Here is a 22,489-nt window from a genome sequence, read left to right on the forward strand (position 1 = left end):
AGACACTAAATTCAGTGGATTCAATAGATAAAATTTTAGCAGACATTAAATTCATGCATATGTATGAATGTGTTAAACCAGGGTCAATTAAATCAGTAATACCAGTATCAAGAAGAGAAAAAGTACCAATAATGACATTTGGTACAAAGGCATCCTCTCTTGCACGAATAGCATATGTCCTTGCTGGTGCTCGTGCTTCAGATTTAGCAGTTGAATCTTTTTCTTATACCTCGATTATCACTCATATTACTGGGGTTACAATGTGGTCTACCTCTCGAGGTAAGGTTGCTTGGCCTTGAAGTCTGAACAGTATATTTTTCAATCCTTTACGGGCAATCTTTGAGATAGTGGTCAAGAGAACCACATCTAAAACAGGCTCTGCTTCTTATGCGACACTCACCAAAATGCCATTTATTACAATGTTTACATCTGGGTTTGGGATTTCCAACACTTCCAGCACTTGCCACTTATAGAACCGGAGATCTCGAATTTGAACATTGAGTACATCAGTTTCTCCTATAGTACCCCACAGATATGGTAGAACGATCATGATATTTCTTTGATTTCTTTGAAACCGATGATTGTGACTTTCCCATAAATCTTTTACTCAAAGTTTGAGCTTCCATCTCTACTTGTCTCTTTTCTTTACTTAGTTTTTTAGCTTTATATGCTCGATCAACTAGTACAACAAATTCTTTTAATTCCAGAATCTCAACTAACAACTAGATGTCTTCATTTAATCCTTCTTCAAAATGTTTACACATATCAACTTCAGTCGGGATAAACTCTTTGGTATATTTGCTTAATTTGACAAATTCTCGCTCGTATTCAGATACAGTCATATTCCTTTGTTTGAGTTCTAAAAATTCTTTCCTTTTCTGATCAAGGAATCTTTAGCTAATATATTTCTTTCTAAATTTATTCTGGAAAAATTCTCATGTGATGTTCTCTCTCAGTACAACAGAAACCAGAGTATTCCACCACTGATAAGCCAGATCTTTTAACAAAGATACAACACATTTCAAACATTCATCAGTTGTGCAAGACAATTCATCCAAAACTCTGATAGTGTTTTCTAACAAAAATTCAACCCTTTTCGGATCATCTTCAGTAGTAGCCCTAAATTCTTCTACCCTATATTAACGAATTTTATCTATTAGAGGCTTACCAGTTCTAATAGGGTCTGTACTTCTTGGCATATAAGGAACCGGTTGAGGGATAAGAATGGGAGGTTGTTGTAGAACAGGATTTGTTCTCAAGTATTCAGTGAACCATTCATTCATCATTTGAAAGAAAGCTTTTTTAGCCTCCTCACCTTGGTCCTCAGATACGAACCTTCTACTATTGGAAGCAGCTTTTTGAACTGAAGCTTGAGCGTTGCTCTCAGCTTCCTTGGATTCAACTCGGTTGGATGACATTACTATATGTATATAAATTCAAGCACACAACACATATCAACATAATATGGTCTCATAAACATATACATCAAAACATACCATCACTAGCCATTTCGATGGCTAATTACAACCAAATATTAATATGCCATCCTTTGGTAATTTAACCTACACATGCCATTATACCAAGGGAAAATTTTACTAATTATACCAAAATAAGCTGAAGGATAGTGTGATCTTGCTCCAACCCGCTTCCAACCTTTACGAGCATCCAAGTACTATAAAACAGAGGAAATGAAACAGAGTAAGCATATTATGCTTAGTAAGTTCGTATAACGAAAAATCAACTTAGTAATAATTTATATTTAAGACAAACATACAAAATTTATCCAAAGAAATTTGGCAATTTGCCTAAACACATATAATCTTAAGAAACTTGTTAGTGAGATATTACATATAAACATCAAGAATCAAGGATGAGCTCATTATATAATAACTTTCATAAACATATGATTTTCATATCATGTTTCCATATAACATATACATTTCCATAACAAATCATATCAAGTTCAGTTGAACCATGTTAGAACTTTATCCGTTGAATTTATTTGAAATATCGATGGATACACATGTAGTACACTCGAAGTGGACAAAACTGTAATCCGTCAACTCATATTTAAGGGTACCAATTAGGCACATAATCAGGAAGCACTTTCTTGAGCCATGTAAGAGGATGCTCATGTAAGCCATGTAACAGAAAGCTTATCCGGGCTATAACAGGAAACTTATAAGAGTTTAAAACAGGAAGCTCATTGAGGTTAACAGGTAACTCCGAAGAGTTATTATCATGGAGCTCCGAATAGCCATATAACAGGAAGTTCAAGCGAGCCATATCAGGAAGCTCACAAAGAGCCTATATCAGGATGCTCATAAAAAGCTACGGTATGTTCGTATTATATGCAGGATCCATACCGATCATATAACAGGATGCTCATAAAGAGGTGCGGTATATTTGCAACACATGCAGGATAAATACCGAGCAGGATGCTTGTAGAAACCATGTAACGGAAAGCTCGAGAGGGCTTATAACAAGATGCTCGTAAGATCTATGGTGTTTCCGCAACATATGCAGGACCACAACCAATACAGGCAGTCCTATATCCATCGAAGTTCATTTATTCAAACGAGACTTAACGTTTATCGGGTATTATCGGATATGTGACTGATATTCATACATAAGACATTTATACAATTCACACATATACAACATTCGATTCAAACATATTAATATACATAATTTAGTTACAGGAACTTACCTCGATAATTGTTTGTGTTCATATGCTACTAATCCAATACTTTTTGTTTTCTTCGATCTAACTCATTATTTGATCTTTCCGGATCTAATTGAGCCAAAACAACTTGCTTGAACTCACTTTCTCTTAGCTACAGTTTCCATGTATTTTAATTTGGGAAGATGATGAAATAAGATGATATTAGCTTATTTCCATCTTTAATTAATTCAATTTCCAATTTAGTCCTTTTTTTCTAATTTTCCATGGATGAATCATCATAAATATCTACTAACTACTATTAATGGTCTATTTGCCTTATAAGGACCTCAAATTTTGAATCCGATATCTATTTAATCCCTCTAGCTACTAGAATTCAACTTTTTCATTTTATGCAATTTAGTCCTTTCTATAGAATTAAACATATAATTGGTAAAATTTTCAAAACAAAATTTTCATATGTCTTTCCTATCATAATGCAGACCATGCAATAATATTAAAATCATTTTCCTTTCGGGCTCGGATTTATGGTCCTGAAACCACTGTTCCGATTTCACTGAAAGCGTTCTCTTATTTAATAGGAGACTTATTATAGTTTATGGGATGCGAATGAGAGAACACTTATTCCATTCAAGATAGGATCGTATTCTAGTGTAAATTTATTGCAAGTAAATTGTTTTATTGATCAATTACTACTAGGCTTTCAGAGAGAAAGTCTTAGCGAGGAAATCTGAATTGAGTATAGTAGTGATGTTGTAACTTGGTGAGTGAAATAAAATTAAATCAAATATTGTACTTTTTTATTTATAGTAGGTTACTCTTTGCTCAAAGCCTCACAAATATAGGAAGTTTTTAAACTGCATAACCAAACCTCTATGTCTATCTCTATTTTATAGTTGTTAGTAACTTCGTCTGATTTCAATTGAATGAAAACTTGAGAAACAAATTCAATGAATTCATAATTGGTATCAGAGTTAAACACTTGACCCACCTTTCTAGAGATCTTGTCATTTTCTATTGATATGGAAGAATCATTTGTAACAACCTGGTACAGTGGTGTGGGAAATTACGATTCTGGGGTTTGTTTTAGTGAACTAAGTCTGTAAATAATTAATAAAAATATTTACATAGTTATGTTACAAATGAATTGAATTAATGATAAATAATTTAGTTAATGTGAGTATTTAATCTAATCTAAGGACTAAATTACAAATTCAGATTGCTATGGATTTTAATTTAATAATAGTTAAAGAGATTAAAACTGCTAATAACCCAAAAGCCTAAGATGACATTAAAGCATGCCAAATATATCTAACAACAATGAGGGTGGGTTGTGATATTACTATTATTATTTATTATAAAAAAGAAAAAAAAGATGTATTAAATGCATTAAGTGGAAGGAAAGAGAAAATTATCTTCTCCAGCCTTCTACGCATGAATAAAAACATAGAAGAAATTGGGTTTTAGGGCTTCAGACTTTGGCAACTAAATTGATTAGTACAATTAGGTATTTTTCTGGTAATTTTTATATTTTGTGACCGTGGGAGCTTAATCTAGTTGGCTTGTGTTTCAATTTACAAAATTGTTAGAGCACGTTTGGTTCGCTGTATTGGATTAGAGGTGTATTGGATTAGAGGTGTAATAGATTAGAGGTGTAATGGAATAGAGGTGTAATAGCAAATCAACTGTTTGGTTGAATGTAATGGAATAGAGGCGTAATAGTAATCTTGTGTTTGGTTGAATGGAATAGAGGTGTAATAGCATAATGAAAAAAACTAAAATGACTAGAATACCCTTAGCATAAATTTGTTTTGGTAAATGATTATTGTTATTGTTATTTAAATTTTAATAAGATTATTATTATCAATAATAAATAATTTAATCATATTTAAACATAATTATTATTAAATATATTTTAATTAAAATATATAATTTAATAAAATTCTTAATAATTAGCAGAAATTTGTTTTGGTAAATTATTATTGTTATTGTTATTTAAATTTTAATAAGATTATTAATATCAATAATAAATAATTTAATCATATTTAAACATAATTATTATTAAATATATTTTAATTAAAATATATAATTTAATAAAATTCTTAATAATTAATATTCTTATATGAATTTACTCAAATCATAATATATGATACTGTAAAATATAAATTAACATAATTATTATTAAATATATTATAACTATATTTGCTGCAACATCATAGAAATTCAATACCGTAGCTCACTCCAATTTTCCTATTTAAACTCTATAACTATATTTGCTGCAACATCCAATGGAAGCAAACTAGACTAAAAGCAGATAATAGCCAAATGTTTCCATTTTTTCTTTTTCATGTTTTTAAGATACAGGCATAGCAAACTAGACTAAAAGCAGATAATAGCCAAATGTTTCCATTTTTTCTTTTTCATGTTTTTAAGATACAGGCATACATTGAAAGCAGATATGCACACTTCAGGCACAGTATTCATCATACAATTTGAAGAAAAACACTGCTACAAACAACGGCTTTTAGATAAACTTTACAAAGGTAAAAACATCATTAGCACAAATTCATAGCAGCCACCTGTTGGAGAGATCTTGGTTGATGATCAGATGACCCAAAACCAAGCTATGACTGATCCTGATGCCAGACCAACTACTAGAAACAACACCATAACGATGCCAAAAGTCTCTGCGTGTTGTATCTGGACAGATTTGGGAGCCATGATCATTAACACACTTGTCAAGTAGCCATTAGTTAGACCTAGAAGGCAAGTCAGTAACGAGACTGGAAACTCTGTTCGGAAGAGCTGAGGGTCGTGGAAGCAACCTATGAAGAGAGGAAAGAACAGTAACCTCACAACACAAGCGGAAATAGCAACCTTTGCATTTTCAAGGAGATAGACTGCAGTCAATGATTTGCCAACCAGGTCAAACACATTGTAGCCTGTTATAAGGAGGACCAGATACCAGTCCTTGAGAACCAATGAGTGCACATCCTCTGTGATGTATCCTGGAAATATTGATAAAGTCACAACATATATGAGGACGATCCCAAATCCATACCACTTGACTGTTCCTACTATATTCTACAAGGTTGCTCTCCAAACAGGCCCGGTCATGGGACCTTTCTTTGCTTTTTCCTCCTTAACAGCCTCAGCCTTTAACTCCTCATAGTACTGCATAATCGGAAGTTTGTGTGCCACATTGTACAAGACTACGCATATGACCATAAACACAATGCTAGTAAAAAAGTAAAGGTAGGCACTCTTTCTCAGGCCATCAGCATCTTGTGGAAATACAGCTTTGGTTAGGATCCTTAGCATTGAAACAAGGACCCCTACGCCCAACAATTTGACAAATTAAAATTTCATTAGACGAGGAAGCAGCACAGTTCTTCATATAATATGATTCAATACAAAAGATAAAAATGAAAGAAATGAATTTTGTATCCAGGAATATTCAAGTGAAACTACTGACCACATGGGTACTAATAGTAACTATGGTTTAATTTCTATTACACCATATAAAAAGCATAGCCATAGACCATGTGTGGTAGAGGAAAAATGTTACAAGTGGTTCAAGATTCAGAGTTCATAGTGTCATCAAGAGCTTTATTACATACTTGGCGAATCAAGGCAACTTTCAAGTTGTTAAAGCAAAACATACCTTGAAAACAACTAACATATAATTAAGCTATCCTTGAGTCAAACCACTGGTTGGGCTACTTCAGCTATAATAATTAGTAATTACTGAACAGCTCGATGCCCTTAAGCAAAGTACTAATGACTCCTTTAAGTACCAATCTAATAAACTTCACCAACTTTCAAGAATTCATGGATCAACAAAATTAAATTAACATCCATATCTACAGTTAGTCAAAAAGTTGTTCGTTAAATTACCAGAACCGCCAGATCCCGCAACGATAGCCTGCATGTAGCGTTCAGGCAATTCCCCAGCCACTCCAATGAGCCCACCTTGAACAATCGCATCGCCTATACCCGCCAGAGCGAGAAGACCGACCGTGACGTACAATCCGTCATACAATCTGACCCGACCCTTAATATAAACCGTATCCATAACAGGTACGACGAGCAGGGAAACCACGAAAATGCCCAAACCAATATTGATCCGCATGTAAGCTTCACTTTTGTGAGCATAAAATACAATGACCAAGAGGCAAGCGAGGCCGACGACCATGTAAACGACGGTGAAAACACGGTGGACGGAAGCTTCCGGGTAGAGGTAGGAAAAGTAATCGACGGCAGTGATGAAGCTATTCCATGGGAGGAGAAAGCCAACGCCCAAAATGAAGTAGATGATGTAGCCCAAATTGAATTTGTCTTCTGGTTTTAGGAATGTGCGGAGGAGGAGGGCAGATTCAGAGTCGGGTTTCGGGCCTCCGCCGATTACGGATGCATCGGGGAAACCCATTTCTGTTTTTGTTTGGTTTTGTTTTGTTTTTTTCCACCAAAATGCAACTGGGAGGAGAAATTATGAGGACAGAAAAGGAGAGGGTCGGGTAGGGAGGAAGGGTAAAACAGAGAGTTGGGGAGGGAAGCCAGACGTAATACCTATTACTCGATTTGGGAAGGGATTAGAAAAGCAGGGAATTTGGGGATTAGGTCGGGATTGTATTACGCACGTAATACCTATTACAGTGAACCAAACGCCGGATTAGGGGCATAATGTAATAGGCGCGTAATCGGTCAGTAATGGATTACCTAATACATTGAACCAAACACAATGTTAATGTTTTGAAAAGTTGCCATTAAAAAATTCTTTAAGTTTTTATGTTTAATTGATAGATTTTGAGTTTAAATATGAAAAAGGACTAGATTGTTAAGTTGCTTATTATATTTTACATTTGAGAACTGAAATGGATAACAAGAGTTGTTATGAGATTTTGTTAGAAATCGATAATAGAGGGTCTAAAATAGAAGGAAATGAAGTCGAATTATAAATCGACTCTTAGCATTTAAAGTTATGCGTGTTTCGATTTTAAAGAATAAATTGAATGATATGTAAAGTTTGTTTGAGATAACAATTGATTGTGAATTTGGTTGATTATTGATGGTGTTATGTGTTCATGTTAATTCGTAGCTGTTGACGACCCGGATTCCTCAAGAGCAAAGGAAAAAAGCTAAAGCCATTGGTGAATAGCTCAAAATTTCTGGTTTATATTTTTATAACTCAACTTATTAATTTTTTTCTCACCTATTTTCATTGTTAGGTATACTAGCATAACAAAGGAAGCTGCACATGAACATTTGATTAGAAATACAATATTGAGATTGATTATTGTGATAGAAGGTTAATCAAAATGAAATTAGAAATAGTATAATTTAATGAAACTACGAAATTGGCTTAAACATGAGACAAATCATGTCATGTTTTGTATGAAATGATGTTTGATTGAATAATTGATGTTGTTGAGATCAATAGAATGAAGACTCAATTTAAAACGAAATCAAATTATTGGTTGTTGTAGTAATTGTTGGGAAAAGTTGAGAATAAATGGTATGTTATAGAATTGAGTGAAAAGGAATTGCTTCGACTGTAAGTCAATAAACGCTAGGCACATTTTTCTTCGGATGTCCCAATTGTGGCTTTCCACAAGTATTACTTTGGCTTAGCCGATAAGCGCTGGGCGCAAATAGTTTACGTCGAATGTTACGATACAGAATTACTTCGACTATAGGTTGATGAGCACTTTGGCGTATTAACCATCGGACGTTCTGACGAGTGTTGGGTACAATTATTGCTTTGGATGAACCGATGAGCGCTAGGCGCAATTTGTTTAGTTCGGGACGTACTGATGAGGCATTGGGGGCCGAATTACTATATTAGTGGGGTCTCTGAATTAGTTCAAATTTGAGTTATATATTAGAAAATGTAAAGGTTGAATAGGAAGAATAGTTTGATTCAAATTGGTAATGCAATGCAATATGATGAAATGAGACAAAATCAAATAAGGTTGCATACATCGTTAGTATAAAGTGTTAATAAGTTTGTTAAAATAGATTGGTTAAATGAAATATCACATTTTGTTTATTTGGGATACATGTGTGTATTAATGTATTGGATAGACCTTGATATGAATACGCTTGAATTGGTCTAAGGAGGAAACGAATCAATTGTGGCCAATCATCTAAATTTCATGCTGTATTGATGAGTTATAGTAATACCATTGGAATTATTACACACTGAATGATCTTGTTTTCATATATGGGCTTGGTGTATTTTGAGATCTTGTACTCAGAGTCGTTAGCATCCAACCGACAGATCTTGGACTCAACAAAGTTCATATATATTTTTTTTTGTTTCAAGTTGGCATGTACTTGGTTTTTAATAGATCAATTTGGCTATAGTTATGTATGTGGGACATGAAAGATGTAACTTTTGGTTGCAGTAATTACAATGTTATTAGTCAATTAAATGTTTTTTGTGTGATGTGTTTAGTTTGTGGCATGTTTCGAAATATAGAAGTGCTGGGAATTGATTTGGCAGATGATTTAAATATGGATATATTGTGAAATTTGAAATTTGCAGGAGGCTTTTACGTAACATAAACAAAAATGCTGCCGAAATTTTTAATAAAATAATTTTACCACTACGCTTCCATTTCAATAAAGTGAGATAGAATAATAGGTTACTTTGGCAACAGAATGTGACATTTTATACTCGAATCCACCAACTCGATCAAATATAAGGTGTCATATTATTAGTCTCAAGACCTCTATTGTTGGAAGGCACAAATTATGCCTATTGGTAGGGAACCAACAACAAGTGATGTAATTGGTGTGAAGGCCTTTAAACATAAAGCCAATTGGCCAAAGATGAAAAAAACTGACTAATACAAACTCTAAGGCATTTAGTGAAATATTTTGTGGATTTGAATTGTAAGAGTTCATACATATTTCTAAGTGCACTACTGCAAAAGAAGATTTGGTTATTCTTGAAACTACTCATGAAGGGACAAATATTGTGAAGTAGTCTAATCTTTAGATGTTAACTACAAGATTTAAAACTGTAACGCCCCAAAAATTTGAGTGTTGTTTGTAAAGTTTTGAAATAATTAAGTCTCTATATTTGCAGCTAAGTGCTTTGTTTGTATGTTAGAGGTTAGGGGTTCAAACCTCACTTTCAGAAAATTTGTTATTTTGTTTGACTTGACCCTCAGCATTGGATGTTTGACTTAAATCTATTTCTGCATTAATTTGTGTCAAGAATGAGCTTGTTAGTTCAATGGTTAAACTTTTGTATGCTTTCTGGTTCTTTGTTTGAATCTCTGTGTATGCGTTAAATAAATATTTTTATGCTACTTGGTAAAAGCCTATTAGTTTTTGGTTGTTTTAAAAACCTTTCTTCCTTTCTTTTCTTCTTTCATTTTTCTTTTCTTTTTGCTTGCTTCCATAAACTGTTACCGGGTTTAATTGAGAATTCTGGGTTGTTCGTTGCATCGTTTGAAAGGTTGTTGCATAAGTTCTATCGTTATTCTCTTTTATTTTCATGAAATTTCATTTTTGTTATTCAAATTTAGCAATTACTGTTGTTTGTTTGAATTTTCATTAAATGTATGATTGGGGTTTCGTTAAGCGAAAGTCTTGCAGGAATCGTTCCTCAAGCAATCTAAATTCAAGTAATTGTTGTTGATTTATTGGTAACTGTTAGTTTGCTATGGGGGGTTTTGTGTTGAAGTTTTTGACATGTTAGGTTGATTGTTTAAGGTTTAGGGTCTTTTGCGAATTGTTTCATTTAAGTCATTGATTGAACCTCTAATTGTCGTTTTTTAGGCTTTGGAATCACTCTTGTTGCTTCTGCGTTGAACCCATATCAGGTGTGTAACGAAAACCTAATTTTTTATGAATTGTGAATTCCGAAAAAACATGACTCTCAACGCTACATGGCCGTGTGGTAGGTTGTGTGTCAGGCCCTGTAACTCACTGTTTTCAAATTGGAGGCACACGGGCTAGGGACACAGGTGTATGTCCAGGCCGCGTAACTCACTGTTTTCGATTTGGGGTCACACAAGCTAGGGGTAAGAGCGTATGGCCAAGTTGTGTAACTCACACTTTTGGATTTAATGTCCACGAGCCAGGGACACGGGCGTGTGTTCAAGTCGTGCGAGGGGTTGTGAGTTACACGGGAGTATGCTTGGCCATGTGCCAAACCGTGTAACTCACTGTTTTGAGCCACACGACCATGTGCTGGGACGTATGTACCACACAGGCTAGCCACCCAAGTTGTGTGAATCCACAAGGACGTGTGGGCCAAAAATAAAAAATTCCCCCTAAGGCTATAATCGTTATTTGGATCAAACGTAGGCCTACCATAGGGTCTGTATGATCTGTATTAGACATTGAAACTGTTATCTAACAATCTGTTACTGAGTAATCTGTTATTCTGATATATATACATTTGTTGCGAGACCTGATAAATCAGTGTGATCACATTACATGATCATGGTTTGTTATTGTATTATTGTATACTTGTATCTGATATCCGTTAATTTTACATTTGCATCGGGGTTTGGGACTGTATAAAGAAGAAAGTGAGGGCAGTTTAACAATATGTCAAATCCAATGGTGAATTATCTCATTCTGATCTGGCAGTTATGTTGCAATTGTTAGAGTATGCCCAAAGATCAATCATGAGATGGTTGTAATAACATACTTGATTTATCATGTTTATTAATATAAGGCGTTACCATTATTATTTCAATTTCTTTTCTGTGTGTATAAATAAACTGTTTTATAATAATGTCCTGAGAATAATATGATTATTCTTAAAAGGTCCTTAGTAAAGTATTATTGTTGGATAGGACAACGATAATGCATTAAGACTAACATGTAGTTGATTGATGAGTTGTCATTGATATGGAGTGTCAGAATCGATGCATGAATATGTGTGTTAGAGAACAACATATTGGACTGACCCGTTATGAGTATGTTTCTTGGATTTATTATGTAATTGTCACGACATTACTCATAGTGATTAATATGTATATAATCTTCAGACTTGAGATCATCATAATCCCAACATCGTGAGTTGTATATTTTGATACAGTCAAACGTACACCGTAACTGGTTGTTCTATAAAGGCTGATGTTGGATATACCACAATCTATGTAGAGGGATATGGTTGATCAATATAGGATAAGTACTTCCTACATAATGAGAGTAATATCTTAGGCCACTTGATTGAGTGAGACTAGAAATGCATGGCCATGCTCAAATAAGCTGATATGAGATGTCATACTTATTTGTATATCATAGTCTACTTAAGATATTAAGGAACATGGAATGGACTATACAAGTGTGACTATTCCATGACTTGTGTTCAATCCAGAGATAAATGACTTAAGGATTAGTGCATGAAAAGATTAATCATAAAAAGGTTATGTCGAATCATGATTTCTTATGAATTAGGTAGCAATGATGCATTGCTAGGTGCCACTCATTGTTTGTAACATTGGAATCGTTCTAACATTACTTCTAACGTTACAAGAACCTATAGGGTCACACCTTATAGTTGAAATGAACGGAATAAAACATAATTGGTACTGTGTTTGGTTGTCGCATGAATTAAATTAATTGGGTAATCAAATATCGAGCACATTATATATACAAGCTTGTTGTACACATAATGAGAATATGATTTTGTTTCGTATATAAAAAAATATAGTTTACCGAAATCTTATTATAATTAATGTAATTATAATTTTTAGATTTTTAAACATTATTATATTTATTTAATTTTGAGAAACCCTAAAAAATAATAAGATATAAAATCTCATTTTTCTTTGCTTGGTGAGTCTAGCAGCCGTCAAAGTAAAGTCTTCTCCAAAACTGTTTGGGGATTCCTTCCATTCATAGTCAACTGGGTGGATTCGATAGTAGATCAGATTACTCATTGCCGATGCGTCGCTGTCTATTCAGAATCACCATTCGGTAATTTCAAAACTCTTTTTCACCCCGATTCGTTCCTCACATATGGATCCATGGTTAGGATCGCCGGTTGTTTTATTTTTTCGCTGCGCTGTAGGGGTGTCGACGTTCCAATAGTAATTATTTTGAACTTGACATGCAGTCACTATGCAGTGTGTAGGGATGAATGGGTACTTGATACCCTATATGGTATGTAGGGATCGATTGGGGGTAGGAATCTGCATTTGTATCTAAACTGTTCTTCCATTATATCTGGTATCTTCTGTTTCTATTTCTGTATCTGATTTTGAGAATTGACTGAGTAAACACCAACTGGAATCATAGCTGTGATATTACTGTTTTATTTAGAATATAAGTTACACACGGAATGAAAACTTATTTAGTCTGTTTGTTTGGATTACAGGTAACCCACAGACTCTGGCGGGTCAGCGTGGTAGGAGCTCAGTCAATTCCCATAGTTATATTACTATTTTTTTATTATAAACTTATGCTATTCTGTGTCATTTTGGATTACACCTTGAAGGTTTGAATTTATATTTGATTTAACTAATTACATGATTTTTGACTATTGATTCTAGTGGAAAAAGGTTGGATTATTCTGATATGAATTGATGTAGCCTTTCTACTTGGTCTAAACTTCTAGGCTGGGTAAGGGGTGTTACAAAAACTCTAAAGATGCAAGACAATGAGACCATGTTTTATTTCTATGCAAAGCTGTACGACAACAAAAATTAGGATTTTTCTCTTAGTGAAGAATAGTGAAGAATACTCAAAATCGAAGCTAGTAAAAAAAAGTGCTTCAATCTTTTCCTGAAAAATTCGTAATCAAGGTGATTACTATTGAGGAAGCAAAGGATATTGATAGTAAGATAGATGAATTTGCTGGTTCATTGCTAACATTTGAGATGAATCTCAATGAGACAAGAAAGAGCAAAGTCAAGGTTGAAAACAACATTGCATTGCAAATTACAAGCCAGTTGCAATTGAGGGTAAAAAAAGGGTGATATTGGTTTGTTACGATTAGATTTTTTGGATATTTTAAATTGTCCATCATAATTCAGTTAAGTTCAATTCTCAATTTTTCCATATTAATTTTTTTTGAACTTTGCACTTATTTTGACAAATTAGCTTTGTTTTATAGCTTTTGAATATTATTTGACAAAATTTCAAAGACTTTTCATAATTATTTCTAAAAAACAATTTTTTTCAAGAACATTTAATTTATTTTCACTATTTTAAATATAGAATTTTTATTTTTATATCATAAATAATTACAAATCTAATAAAAATAGAATTCAATTCGATTTCAAATAACAAGAGTTTTTTAACTTACATCCCATAAATTGTTCAAACACCTAATTGGGGTCGATTTACTTTTTTTTCCGCGTACCTAAGTGAAATTACCATTTGGCACTTAATTCAGATAAAAAACGGATATAAACTAAATATTGAAACTAAAATTACATAACAAATGGTTAACTCTTTTTTAAACCTACAAGAAAATGTTTTTATGATAAAATCAATTGAAGACAATAATGAATCTACAACACCTACACCTAGTGTAATAGAAAACATAGGGGAAATGGTAATAACAATTTAGCAACATGTAGAACAATCTAGAACCAAAAAAAAAGTAAAAAGGAGGAGAAGTAGGTCAAGAAGCTAAAAAAGAAAACCTAACTATTTTATTTCTGCAATTGATGCTAATATGGAGGATAAAATATATATGGGAAATTATTTGATACAATGAAGTTTTTTAAATCTATAAACAAAGTAAGGGTTTGACAAGTATATTGTAGGATGTAGTAAAAATAAAAAATTAATTATATAAATAAATGTGACACTTGTCACACTCTCAACCTGCAAGTAGAGTTTTTTAGACTCTATTAATGGTGTATCAAATAATTAACATATACATATAATAAAATATTTTTAAAGAAAAATATAAAATAAATCATCTTTTAAGTTATCTTTCACAACTCAAGAAGAGGATGGAGATAATGAACAATCTTAAAAATCCCTAATTTTCTGGATAGTTATTAATAAAGTAAAAATTAATAATGATGTCGAACCTCATGTGATGATATGATGGTTAAGAGTGTTCACCATCCCAAGTCTGGCCTAGGTTCTAGTCTCACTAGTTGCGTTTACACCAAACAATTCGAGAGAGAAAATCAAAGAAGCAAGTAAAATCTTGGAAATTTGTACAATTAGTATTTTGACAGCAAATGATTTGATACACAAATCTATTTCCCATGATGGAACCAATTCTATTCAGGTTCTACACATGTTAGTGTCACAGGCATAGATTTTTCTCACGCAATTCGTCTTAGGCAATTTCTTCCCTCCAAAAAGGCCTAAGTCAGCCTAACTCCCAACAATTGAGGATTCAACAGAATTCCTCTAAGGCACCCACGAGGAACAAGTGGAAGTTTTGAGTGAATGCCCTCAAAATTCTAGTACTTACTGAATGAAATACAGTAAGGGGAAGAGGCCTCTATTTATAGTTGAGCCTTCCCAAAATCAATGATACAGATCAAAGTACATGAATGGCTGAGATTAAAAACTATTTATAATTCAAATATCTAGATTACAGAATCGTATCTTCTAAAGATTATATATCATATCTAGGATTTACATATCTTTGAAGATAACATTCTATATTTGCCAAGCTTTGTAGATGGGCCTTCACTCTCTCTAAGCAACGGGCCAGTCCAGTTGGGCCAAATGACCTCATTTGAACATGATGGATCATAGAAGTGCGTCATGGTTGTGGGCTCCCACGTGCAACCCATGACATTCTCCCCCACTTGTTTTAGTGACGCCCTCGTCGCGTCCTCCTCATGAAATTGTTTTATCTTTTCTTGGAACTGCCACAATGCCTCGATAGGTTCCTAACTCGCTTCACTGTCGGGAAGTTTCCTCCATCAAACTAAGTATTCGTGCCACGACCGATAGTACTTTCGTCTGATAACATGATCTACCTCGATGCTTTCACCTTCACGATCGTAGGAGACCTTTACCCCCATCGGTGCTCGTTCGGACTTGCCTCGATTTGGATCCTCTTGATCCTCATGGAATGGCTTAATCATGCTCACATGAAACGCTAGGTGGACTTTAAGCTTTTCTAGCAATTCAAGCTTGTAGGCCACCTTGCCTACTCTCTTCACAACTCGAAATGGTCCCTCATATCGTCGCACAAGCCCCTTGTGCAAACCATTTTGTCACAAAATCAAGTGTAGTTTAGCAAGGACTGAATCACCACCTGAAATTGCATATCTCTTCGATTCTAATCCACCTACTTCTTGTTGCGCTTACTTGCCTTGTGTAGACAAGCTCTAGCTAAGTCATTCTTCTCTTGCCAATATTTTGCAAACCGATAAACTGCTAGATTTGGTCCTATATAATATGTCACAATAACGTTGGGTGTGAATGGTTGTTGTCCCGTCACTATCTCGAACAAACTTTGATTCGTGGCCCCACTTCGCTGCAAGTTGTATGAAAATTGGGCCACATTCAACAACTTTGGCCAGTCCCTTTGTGAGGTACTTACATTGTGTCAAAGATATGTCTCCAACAATGCATTCACTCGTTCTGTTTTCCCATTGGTTTGTGAATGCATGCTAGTGGAAAAGTTCAAGTTTGAGCCCATCGACTTGATTAACTCTTTCTACAACCGGCCTATGAATTACCCATCTCGATTACTGATTATAGTTAGTGGCACTCCCCAATATTTCACCACGTGTCTAAGAAACAAACGAGCTGCCTCCTTAGCATGGCACTCCTTGGTAGCTGGAATGAATGTTGCATACTTTGAAAACCCATCCACCACAACAAGAGTACTTGCAAATCTATCAGACTTAGGCAAACCAACAATAAAATCCATGGATACACTCTCCTATGGTCTTTCCGGAATGGGCAAGGACTGTAGCAAACCGGCTAGAGTCTCTAACTCAACCTTGTCTTATTGGTATACTAGACAAGTTTTCACATAGGTCTCTATATCATCACTCATGTGAGGCCAATAGTAACGATTCTCCAAAGGGACAAGGTGCGGTGTATTCATGGACGGTCCCCTATCTTAAGTCATGACATTCCTTCATGACTTTATTGCGTAATTTACCAAAATGGTGCCCATGAATGTATAGCAACTCCCCCTCAAGCCAAAATCTCCTCATCTTCGCTTCATTTGCAAGCTCGATAAAGTTTTTGGCTATGGGATCATGAGGCAATCCCTCCCAAATGCGCTCCAATAAGGAACCATCAGGTTGGCTAATTGCCGCAAACTCTATCTTTCGACTCAGTGCATCAACCTCAATGTTAGCACTCTCTGGTTTATACTCCATCGTGAAATCAACTCATCTAGGAAAACCTGCCAACGAGCCTGTTTGGGAGACAACTTTTTTTGGGTTAGAAAATAACTATTTGCAACATTATTGGCAAAGACAATGAACCTGGAACCTAGTAAATAAAGTCTCCATGTATGCAAGCAATGTACTACAATAATTATCTCCTTTTCTTGGACCATAGACCTCCACCCCGTGTCATTAAGCTTTCGACTCTCAAAAGTAATCGGATGCCCATCTTGCATTAATACTCCCCCAATGGCATAATCTGATGCATCTATACGTACCTCATATGGCTTCAAATAATCCAACAAAGCAAGTATGGGCTCCCTCGTTATCACTTGCTTCAATTGGTTAAAGCCTTCTCACATTGTGGATCCTAATCCCATGCCTAACCCTTTTTCAACATGTCCGTCAAGAGTGCGGTAATTTTGGAGTAGCCTTCGATAAAATGTCGATAATAATTCACCAACCCAGGGAAAGATCTCAATTCCATCACCTTGGTTGATGGCTCCCACTCAACAATGACCCGAATTTTGCTCTCATTCATCCAAATCTTGCCACTTCCCATAATGTGGCCTAGAAATGGCACCTCTCATTAGGCAAATAAGCACTTCTTCTCTTTGACGAACAACTCATTTTCCCTCAAAGTCCGGAACACCTCCCTCAAATCTTCCACATACTCCGCTAGCGACTTACTGTACACCACAATATCATTAAGGTAAACAACCACAAAACGGTCTAAGAAAGGTTGAAATACCTTATTTATTAGGGTGTAGAATGTAGCTGGGGCATTCATGAGTCCGGAGGTTATCACAAAGAACTCATACAAACCATACCACGCCACACAAGCTGGTTTTGGCTCGTCCCTCTCAGCTACTCGAACTTGTAGTCCCCCAATCTCAAATCTAGCTTGGTAAACTATCTTGCACTACCAAGCTGATCAAAAAAATCCACAATAAAGGGAATAAGGTACTTGTTCTTCACAGTAATCTTATTTAAGGCCCGTTAATCAACGCACATCCTCAATGACCCATCATGTTTCTTTTTAAAACAACACTGGTGCACCGTACGGAGATTTAGATGGCCTAATGAATCCCACATCTAAAAGCGCCTCTGATTGTTTCTACAACTCTTCTTATTTTGGTAGAGACATATGATATCGGGCCCTTTCTGGCGGCTCTATGTTAGGCACTAACTCGATCTTGTGGTTTACCTTTATTTTTGGTGGCAACTTCTTGGGCAACTCAGTAGGCGTAACATTTTGAAAAGATAGTAATAACTGACCCACTTCCTTTGGGATCTCACAACGGGCTTAACAGCCTCCTCGACCTTCAAGGTGGCTAAGTAGGAGACTTCATCTCTCTGTAACCATTTAGCAAATTGGATCGCCGACAGTGTTTTCCCCTCTAAGCTTCCTTTCCTTGTCATTCTCACCAAGCATTGATGGTTCGAATCTGAAATCACCATGTAATTACTAGAAAGAAAAATAGATCCATTAACCCGGTTAAGGAAACTTAATCCAACCACAAAATCATTGTCATCAAGTGGTATTACCTTAATAGATGACTTACCAATCCAATCACCAAGTTAGAGATCCACTCCTTTTGCAACCTCCTTGATTGGAACACTTTCTGAGTTCACCTTCTTGATACAAACCGACTCATTCTGGATCGTGAGACCAAGTTTACGAGTAGCCTCTTCGGATATGAACAAATCAGACGCACTTGTGTCAATAAGCGCATTCAGTTATCTGCCAACCACCATGATGTCTACAAACATCAGCTCATGACTCGTCATGTCTTCTACACCCCCAGTATTAAACTAAGATTGTTGTCTGCCTTATCTGCCTCCTTCTTTGCTTTCATAGCGAAAAGTGCAACCTTCTTCGGACAATCCTTGATCATATGTTGACCATCACAATGGAAGAAAATTAAAGGCTCATTCTTCTTTTTATCCTAAGGCTTCTTAAAGTTTCCATTCTTAGCAGGCTTGTCTTTGTCTCCCCCACCATTGCCATTTGGTTTGAATTTGGGCTTGAAAGACTCAGGCTTGTCTTCTTTCCACCAAACTCAGCAAGCGATTCTGCTACGGTCATGACCTTGGTAAGCTATTTGACTCCTCAGTGTTGCAATTCTTGCTTCACCTATGGTTTCAACCCATCCATGAAGGAAAAGAAGCCTCTTTCTCACCCATATCTGAGATCTGAAGCATGAGTTCACTAAACTCCAGCACATACTCCCTCACAGTGCCTTGTTGCGTAAGACAGTGCAATTTTGCCCGAACTTCATCCTCGACATACTCTAGATAAAACTGTGCTTTGAACTCACCTTGGAACTCCTCTCAAATCCCAATTTCAGTCTCACCACGTCTCACATCTGTGGACCTACGACAATGATGCCATTGGCATGGAAGTATTACTCTATTTCCCACAGAAAGTTGTCAACACCTCTCACAAACCTTGCTCCATTGAACTCCTTAGGCTTGAGAACATTCATACTGGGCTTGGGAATTCCTACCACCAATATCATCGACCCTCTCCTTGACATCTCCCATGGACTCCTTGAGAGTGATGATTCGATCCTCCAAAGCCATCAATATGTCCCTCGAATGAATAGATTTCCTGGCCCTACACGGGTCTCCATTGGCTCAACATGCTCAAAAATTTCTTTCGACATCTTTCAACAGTGCCTTCAAACTCTAGCTCGAATACCAACTGTCACGGGCTTAGATTTTTCCTACGCAGTCCGTGCGGCCTTAGGCAGTTTTTTCACAACAAAAACGCCTAAGTTAGCCTAACTCCCAACAATTGAGGATTCAATAGAATTCTTCTAAGACACCCACGAAGAACAAGCGGAAGAACGAAAAGTGAAAGAACTTGAAAAATGAACAAAGCCACAGAAAAGCAAGAACACTAGAGAAAAAGTTTTGAGTGAATGCTCTCAAAATTCTATTACTCACTAAATGAAATACAATGAGGGGAAGAGGCCTCTATTTATAGTTGAGCCTTCCCAAAATCAATGGTACAAATCAAAGTACATCAATGGCTAAGATTAAAAGCTATCTACAAATCAAATCGCTAAGATTACAGAATCGTATCTTCTAAAGATTACATATCGTATCTAGGATTATATATCTTTGAAGATCATGTTCCATATTTGTCAAGCTTTATAGATGGGCCTTCACTCTCTCCAAGCAACGGGTCAGTCCGGTTGGGCCAAATGACCTCCTTTGAACATTATGGATTAAACAAGTGCGCCATGGTTGCAGGCTCCCCTGCGCAACCTATGACACTAGCAGCCACTCAACTGCAAATGGATTCGGCCACGTTAATTTTCAACCAAGTTTGCATTGATTTGGGAACGAAAATAAATTGAGGTGGACTCTCTTAAGGCTGTAATTAGTTTATTTAAATATTCCCTACATGATTATTACTACTCTAAGGTTATTGAATTTAACCAATTTCAAATAGTTACATAATTATAATTAAATTATTCAAAAGTTTTTATTCAAGTTATTGAAATGTTAAAATCGTTGTTGAATAACCTTCTCCATTCTCTCCATTGGCACCAATCAAAAGGGTAAACTTTAGAGGTGAAGCAAGGAGGATTGGTAGGGACCTTGCCCCCCTAAAAATGAAAAATTGTAGTTTAGTCCTTTTAAAAATAGTAAAGTTATAAATTAATTTTTCATAAAATTACACTTTGACCCGCTTAAATATGAAAAAAAACTACTTATTCCTTAAAAAATAATGGAATTATAAGTTAGTACATGGTAAAATTATATTTTAATCTCTTAAAATTTTAAAATTCAATTCCAGCCCCCCCTAAAAAAAATTCTCGCTTTGCCCCTAGTAAACTTCCCATTCTCTTCTACAATTTAACTTTTTTCATGAAAAAATTTTGAACGTTGCGAATTTGCAAACCAAAATACAAATAGTTTTCTTCTCCAATCTCTAGCACCGATAATCAAATCAGTTTGGGTATGAGATATGCTTTTTTACTCGTCAATGGGTATTGTTCCACCGTATCAATCGTGAAATCGTCGCTCAAAGCTCGCGGGTCGAACTTTAAAAAAAACTTAATAATCGATTGACTTAAATAAAAACATTTGAATAATTCAGTGACTATTTTGTAACTTTGTGAACTTAAACGACTAAAATGTAAATTTACTAATTTTTTAGTGACCTTGAATGTAGTTTACCCAAAATCTTAACGATAAAAAGATATTTTTTATGCATTGATTTTTTATAATGACAATTTTTAATTATATAACCAACATTAAAAATATATGTAAGGTGAGCAAAATTTAATTCGACTCGAAAAAGTTTCGAAATTTGAATTTCGAATTATTCAAATCGAGTCAACTCGAATTTGTTTTTGAATTTCTAGTTCAAGTCGAGTTGAATTTTTGAATTTGAATAACTCAAATAATTTAGATGATTCAAATCAAGTAAATTGGTATCAGTTAATAAACTAAAACAATTCAAATCAAACCTTTAAATATTAATATAGATATCATGTTTTACTTTTTAAAATGTTTTAAATTTAAGAATTTATCTAAAAAGTGTACTAAAAACAAAGGATTCAACCAAATAAAGGAAAAACAAGCAAAGGAGAACCTAAGACGAAGGCAGCAACAAATATACACAGTTTTCCAGCTTCCATTTTCTTGTAAGTCCATATTTCGCTCTTCACTCCAAACACATGAAGCTCTCTAGAAGCCTCACCCAGCAAATTTCCCCGCTCCCTACCATCAGCTTCTTCACCCCACATCCCTCTTTCTGTCCTCGTCTCCACCCACTCCTGCTGTCTCGCACCACCGCCTACCGCCTACATTCACGTACGATATCCAAAACCCTAACTCATTTTCATTGTTTATTTTCTTTTTGAGTTACTTGTTATTTTCATTTACTTCTTCACTTATAATCGTCGGTTCATGTTATCTACTTCATTGTTAAACAGTAGAAACTTTTCTTTTCTTTTCTTCGTAGGGGTTTTGTGTTTTAATAATAACCCGTTGCTTAAAACAAAAGCATCGAAAGAAACCTCGATGGGGAGGCCGCATTGGAAGAAGTTGCAGCGGTTGAAAAGAATGTGTACGATGAAAAGCTGACAGTGGAAAAACTTAAAGAAGAGCCTTTGGCGTTTCAGATTTCAGAGAAACTTAATATAAAGGTTGATTTTAGTTATTTTCTGTTCCATTAATTTTATTCCTATAGGTTTCATTGATGTGTTTTTGCTGCACTTATTCGACTAAAATAATAATGGTTATTATGATGAGTATCTGAAAGAATATGATAAAGAGAAAGAAATAACTATCCAAACAGAGAAGAGAAACTAGAATAATATTCTTTTGTTATTCAAAAATGCTTAGCTTTGCAACCCTCACCAGGTACAGTATATATAGGCATTCGTATTCCTTCGTATTTGCTCTCAACAATATAACTGCATTAAAACAAACTTAACAACTTTCTAAACTGCTAATATTCATCCATCTTCTCCCTAGACAAAAC

The 22,489-nt window shown here is 35.1% G+C and overlaps 1 pseudogene; it reads right to left on the minus strand.

Annotated features, from left to right (window-relative positions):
• Nucleotides 1–5,076: 5,076 nt before the first annotated feature.
• Nucleotides 5,077–7,382, minus strand: LOC121215320 (equilibrative nucleotide transporter 1-like; annotated as a pseudogene).
• Between the last annotated feature and the right edge of the window lie 15,107 nt (nucleotides 7,383–22,489).

The sequence above is a fragment of the Gossypium hirsutum genome, chromosome D03 (assembly GCF_007990345.1).
Source record: "Gossypium hirsutum isolate 1008001.06 chromosome D03, Gossypium_hirsutum_v2.1, whole genome shotgun sequence".
Lineage (NCBI taxonomy): Eukaryota > Viridiplantae > Streptophyta > Magnoliopsida > Malvales > Malvaceae > Gossypium > Gossypium hirsutum.